Source organism: Patella vulgata, chromosome 2, assembly GCF_932274485.2.
Source record: "Patella vulgata chromosome 2, xgPatVulg1.2, whole genome shotgun sequence".
NCBI lineage: Eukaryota > Metazoa > Mollusca > Gastropoda > Patellidae > Patella > Patella vulgata.
Window position 1 is genome coordinate 44,523,988 of NC_065880.2, and position 7,688 is coordinate 44,531,675.

Below are 7,688 nucleotides of genomic sequence, written 5' to 3' on the forward strand. Positions count from 1 at the left end.
CCGTGTGCTTTATCCTGCATCATTAGATGGTGGGATAGGATGGGCATTCAAAGCGCGAGATAATGATATAGACATACTTGATATCACAATTAACGCTTTGCAGTATAGCAATTGAATCACAATGTGATCCTATTAATTCATAATAGAATTTGACGTCAAACGGTGTATTGGATTTCTCTCTTTAAAAAGCTCAGTGTGTATGTATACATGCCTATGTAATTTGGATTCGATGGTGGCATCTTGTATTGTCAACTATCAAATTTCCTTAACAGGAACCTGACAAACCCCCTCCTGCGTATATTCCTGGATCCGGCCTTGCTTGGTTAAAGATTGATTCTGCACTTATACTGATAACGTCATCAGGCATGAAACTTATAGTCTGGTCGGGGTAGAAAATTTGTGGGAAGAAATTCCTACCCAAATGATTTCTTCATTTTCTGAAACAACTATGTCCCTAGTGTTCCAGAAAAATTTTCCCCGCCAATCGGAGTTGAGCAAATTTTTGTACAGCATTTTGAAATTTTGACCCCCTTGGTCAACATAATGAAACTGAAAACCATTTATAACTTCAAAAATATCAATTTTACAGCCTAGAAATATATTATCAACATAGGAAAGTGATACCAAGGAATCCAGAAATGACGTCAAAAGTAACGTACGATGTCACCATGACGTCAGAATACAAAATGGCGGAACTATGACGTCACTGTGATGTCAAAATTCAAAATGGCGGAGACGTGTTGTGAATAAAGCAATAACAGCAAGTAAATAGACAAGAGGAATATTCTGGACACCATAAAATATTCATTCGGATCATTTGTTCTACCCCGTACCAAATTCATCTTCTAAATCAATGCTGATTTGTTCGCTATTGAGACAACCCTCCCCGTGGCATCCTCCACACGCTTCAACACATTTCAAACCATTCTGTGTACAAGAACATGACGAGCATTGGTGTTTCAACGATTTACATTTACACCAGATGAAATTCAGAACGTTGTCTGGTGCTGATGGAAGAACAGTCGCGATGGGAACGTATCTATTATCTATCACTTGCCAACCCCAATTCACAGGATCGACGCCATCGTCTAGTTCATCCCAAATTCTAACCTGAATGCGGTGAGCATGCTGCTCGGCCGCGGCAGCTGTTGGAGGAAGTCTATTGATTTGAATGGAAATTTTTTCAGCAATCATAGCTTTGTACCTTAGGTACCGGACTTTAGTCATAGAAATCTCATTTTTGTGACCATACATTGACATTGCACAGAATAACCTTTCCCCAGCTTCAGATACTTCGGACTGGGAACTTCCAGGTGAAGCTATTGTCTTGCTAGCTTCCTGAAAGATGTCACTGTTCGTATGTTTAAGAAGTCCCAATTTACTGAATCCGAAACAACCAGATTTACCTCGCCAAATTGTCGTATTTGGTTCATAGCCGTCGAACACGACGATTGGCGAGAGAAATCTTTTTACAAATGACCGATAGTTTTCTAAGATGTTGGAGATATTCGTACCCTTATTCCACCTTACAAAAATTGGCAGACCTCCATCAATTACAGTTATTTTACTGGCGAGCGAAGTGTTCGAAACGGGTGAAACGTTCTTGAGCAAATGCTCAGCGAGATCGGACTTGGTTACATGTCGCATGGAAGCTCCTGTAAACAGTGAGGACGGGAAGGCACTCAACTCATATTTGAAGAACTGTTGAATATCTGTACCTGTGCGCTGTGCCACCGTAATACATCTTTGAAAAAGAACTTCTGGTTGCACTCACACTGTCTTGCCTTGAACTTTAACACCTGGCTTCAGGTCCCTCGCCAATCGTCGTGTTCGACGTCTATGAACCAAATATTAAGGATCATCAGCACGAGCGCCGAGCTGCTACGTCTAAATATAGGAGCAGTGACATTTCTCTGAAATTGGACACCACAGTTATCTATAGTCAAGCCCAGTTTCTGGCCAACATTGAAAACAAAATCCGTCTAATCAATCAGGTAGTCAACGATCTTGAATTTTGACATCACAGTGACGTCATAGTTCCGCCATTTTTTGTTTTGACGTCACGGTGACGTCGTACGCAAAGCCGTGTATAGGGAAAGTTACGACAACTCATTTACAGGCGCCATTTTGGTGTCCCAACTATAACGCCATAAAAACTATGACGTCATGGCGTCATATAGCTTTACTTAACAAAAAGTTTTATTTTTTTCTTGGTATAACGTTTTACGGGCTACAATTCATCCTAAACAATTTGCAAAAGAAACCAATGCAGTTTGGTTCAATGATAAATATGTCAGACGAAATCATACTCAAAATCGGCCAAAATGACATGATTAACAGAATTCAATTGGGTGTTCTTCAGAAATTTTCGGAGAGCGATATCTTGTAATCAGTGTATTTTAGTGGTGGTGGGGGGGTGTAAATAATTTCTTTTTAAATTCTTCAAACACAGAGTGGTTATGCAAGCGAAATGTGTGGAAAAATCGAATTTGACAAACATCAATCAAAAAAATGTATTTGTCATTTGGTGGCGGGCATTTCTTTCAATATGACTGCCAAATTTGGTAAAAGAATATCACTTTAAAAAATAAAAATAAAAATGAAAAAAAAACAACATTAATTTGGTAATAAAAGGGCAGATATAATCTCAAAAATTTAATTTCGAGAAATCTTGATGTAGAAATTCACAATGGCTGGCAAAATGAAATCCAAATTGGTGGAATTTTAATTAATCGTCATTTCTTTCCGCTGGGTATGACTTTATGTGGTATATGAATCCCGAAATGACATTGTTGCTCTTAAATGAATATATTGTTAACGCGCTTTAAACATCTAGATGCAATAGACTTGGTGTAGAAAATTTTAGGTACATTGAAATGTTGCAGTAAAGATAATATCATAGTTTTTAGTTACACATTGTTAACCAACCGCCCATAGATCCTTTAATGATAATAAATCATATACTTTATTCAGCTCGACGCAATATTTAAAATGATTAGATGCAGTTCGTTTAACTTGAATGTAGATATTATATCTATGTTGCATATATAGGACCTTTCCGTTGAATCATATCATAGAAGTATCTTATTTCATAGTTTTACGTATTTGTTGACATTATAAAGGTGTACTTGTTCTATTGTTCCATTTAGCCTATGCATTTTCTTGTTTCACTTGACTAAACAACTAAACAAAAATTTTTGTAGGAATGTATAGAGGCTTTTATAGATTGAACAAAAAGCTGATAAATATTGAGATGTGTGGAACATGTTCGGGGCGATTTGTAACAAATCTCAGACACGATATATATTTGATACTAGTTGAGCATCAGAACAACATGATTATTTAATTGGAAATGGGGCGCAAATAGCCAAAAGAGTCGGATAAACTCTAAACCAACTGCGTCTCCTTCACTGGGCCCCTTCAATGTCTGTCTACCTGTGGAATAACATGTACATTATTTGTATCTGTTAAATTTTTGCGGTTTATATATTAGATTAATATTATTATTTACCCATGGGCGGGGAGTGATAACGTCTTACCCCAAACAAATTGCAAAAGAAACCAGAAAGTTTCGGAGAGCGATATCTCGTATATCAGTAATGTCACTGATGAAATATATGCCCGAGACACATGTCACGCTTTATTTAAATTTTACCGATTTTACACCGATTTTAAATTATTTATCCATTAGTCAATTTAAAGAAATTTCTATTTTCGAAAAATTGATGATACAATTAATGATCGATGACAGAAAACTGACACACAATCCGGAATGACTCCAGACCAAAAATCATGGAATTTCAGGCATTTATTTTGCCGGCTAGAAGGCAAAAAGGTTGTATCTCCCAAATTACTATTTACATTTACATTTTTCACTTTACCCGTCTGCACAAAAAATCTGATTTTTAAAAGCGTATGCAATTTAATAGCGCTTTTATTTGGTGTATCTTTTATTTCACTTTCTTACGAATTAGACTATTCTTATAACAATAATGTGCGCTTTCTCCATAATAATAATAATAATAATAGTTTGTTCAGCTATACTTTTCGTTTAAAAAATGTATTCTATGACATATCTATATACATCCTTGTCGGGGGCAGTCAACTTCGACAAAACAATATGATAGGACATAAAATAGATAGTGAGTAGGTACAAATACTTGGGACCCAAGATGGCGTCTTACTACACTTGAGGTCATATTTTCTTGACGTCATATGAAATTTCTGGCTTCACAGTTGTCGCAACTTTATCTATATACGGCTTTGGTCGTACGTTACTTTTGACGTCATTTCTGGATTCCTTGGTATCACTTTCCTATATGTTGATAATATATTTCTAGGCTGTAAAATTGATATTTTTGAAGTTATAAATGGTTTTCATTTTCATTATGTTGACCCAGGGGGTGAAAAGTTCAAAGTGCTGTAAAAATTTTTGCTCAACTCCGATCCGCGGGAAAAAATTTTCTGGAACACTAGGGACATAGTTGTTTCAGAAAGTGAAGAAATCATTTGGGTAGGAATTTCTTCCCACAAAGCTGGATTTGTCACCTTCTCCAACCAGCCTATTAATACTTTTTGATACATCGATACCATGCATCAGTGACGAATGAAAAACCTTACACGAACTCCCCGGTTCATGCTAGTAAAATATAAAAGCAAATATATAGTGTCGCGACACTGATACATAGCCATTGATTTCATATAACTTTTAAGGATTGAACAGATAAAGAACCTAACGTCCGGAAACATTAAAAAAAAACCATTTTACCCACTACTAAAGATCCCTACGTTGTTTTTACTGTAGGACACAAAATGATTGATATAATTTTATTTTTCCGTAAAACCATCATTTTTGGCTGAGTTTTTCACTGGTAATGGGGATAGGGAGTGTAGGTGGGATCAGTTCGGGCATGCCGTCGGCAAACGCATCTGTTTTCAGAAATGGGTGGGGTATTTTTCGTAATGCTTAGCAGGATTACTAAGACATAAATAATAAAAAATTTCTTTGTCGCATTACAGCTTTAAACGATGAAAATCTGATTAATAATATGAATAAAAGATTGAAATATATATGTGTCCGTTATAATAGCCAAATTAATCTCGTGAAATAATAAATAAAGTGGAAATAAGCTAGCTTATTCCTGTGATAATAACTTGCTTTCGACAATCATACTAATTTCTGAATATTAATTTATAAACCTTAGAAGTTTAAGCTCCATAATTACGTTAAACACTAGAATAATAACGTTAATGTAAAAAGACGTTATTTGTAGCCAACAAATTTAAGAATTGGGGGTTCAGCTCATGTATGACGTTTCCGGACACAGTGAGCTGTAAATGACCATTATTAATTTGTGTAAGTTGTGCAAAGCTTAGGCATGGTTTAAGTAATATTGATTACAACAATATGGTTATTTTAAAATTAAAACATCCCTGGTCGTATTGGGGAATTATTGATGAAAATTCTGGCATGAAATAATAATATAAAGTAAAGATTTTTTATATAAATGCTTAATCTTGGGAAACTAAATTTGTCGGCAATAGCAATAGTTCATGGAAATGAACGTAAAGCCCCACGAACGAAGGAATGTCACTTTCTATAAAAAATAAAGGAAAAAAAAGAAAAGGAAATTTTGATGTAATGCTGATTTGAATGCTGATTACATGTGAGACGGCGATTGGATTTTAAAGTAGCAATGAAGTTCCTGCTTGATAACAGCCAATACAAACAAACACAAATAGTTTCAACTTCCATATCTAAGGCATGCACATAAGTGGATGATAAATACAAAAATTGGGACATACTGTATACTATAAAATCAATGATGAGTTAATTCGTCTGCAGAGCGGACAATTTCTAAATACGGTCATTTGGGTTTATTCTTACAAACCGGCTATTTAAAAATTTATTATAGATTTTATAGAAGACTATATAAAGAGCTGACACTTCTTGCATAATACATGTTTAATTACATAGCCTATTGATATATTTACAATAGGTGATGTCAACGCATGTTTCAGTGCCCATGAACTAAAACAAATCTCGATTTAGAGCGACCACATGGTAACGACGACCGAGATTGGTGTGATCCACGCATTGGGCGAAAGGTTTAAGGCATGCACTTTAGGTCATAGGGTATGTCATTGAAGCTAGTGGCACGATTTCGATCCCACACTTGTGCGTGACAAGGAGTACGGTCGCCTGATAAACCTCGTGTGTTTTCTCCGGGTCATCCGGTTTCCTCCCACCGCTGAAGACCCCAACACATAATTGAACCATATATTAATTCCGAAATGACCTAGTTGTGTCGAGTAGACGTTCAACTCACTCTCTTTCTGGTAATACACACTCCCCCCATTAGGAGCCAATATACTGTGATTTGAGTATACCATTCAGTAAAGCTATGTTTTACGGGTGATAGAGAAACTCTGCAGCAGGCCATCATAGAACTTTTCCGTAAATCAATTCCTTATTTCATATACAAGTAAACTACCGGGTTGGAATTTGTTGTGTGTGGAGACAACACATTGTTGGTTGTTTTCTTTTTCAAATTGCAATTAGTATATACAAAGGAAACTCCCGTGGGCGGACGATGCCCAATTTCTGAAAAAATGATGTCCTCAACAAAATACACCCAATAACAGTCTTAAAACAATTCAGTCAGTATGTTTTGTTAGAATTTTCTGATGACCGAAAGTTGAGTGAACCCGCATTTAACATATTGAATTTATTGATGTAATGTGTTATTTCGGTAGGCAAGTTCTTTGTGATTAACATTTTGTTTCAAAAGCTGATGTTAAAAATTCGAGTTTCATTGCAGGCCAACTGTGTCGACAGAGAAACACAAGATATTTAATATATCTTAGCATTGGCTTTAAATATAAATTCCCATCTAAGACAGATTATCACTCCACTAAACATATCGACATATAGAATATAGAATCAAAAGATACTAACAATTTTATTTTCTAACCAAATAGTTCCGACCATTTTAAATTAGATATTTTAAGTATTTAATCTTTTCATTGGCTATAATTTGCGCTATTGGATCTTAGTGCCCAGCCCAGAAAAAGCAGGAAAATTTTATAAATTTTAGCATAACTTGTTGTGAAAAATGGTCGAGTATGTAAGCCCCCCAATGCAGAATTATTTTTTAATTACGCGACTCTTACATAAGCAGATAACAAGATTTTCCGCTTGGCAATATCTTAATTACATGTACCATGGACCTTATAATCTATTATAAGGTCAATGCATGCACATGGTGATAATTGAGCCTTATCATACATTTGAAAGTTTATATTTTTAGATAGATAAAATAATTGACCAATATTTAATGAGGAAGATAAAACATTGAGTTGATTTATTGTTGTATTTAAACAGCAAGTTGTCACAGTGAAACGCATCGTTTTCCCGGTAGGTTTGATGTACATTATTATACTGGCGACCAAAGGGAATAAAATACAATCAATGTATCTGATGATTGTCTGATCCAGTTTGATTTTAATATACAGCCAATCATCGCTCAGATTGTTGGCATAGTTTCGTTTTGGTGTCAATATGTATGTGTGCAAAAATTTGGGGTTTATTTAGAATAGATGTATATCGTCCCTACTTATAGTGCAGATAGATAAATTTAATGATTTCTCTTTTTAGGCAATAAATTACTACATTGAGGCTGTAAAAC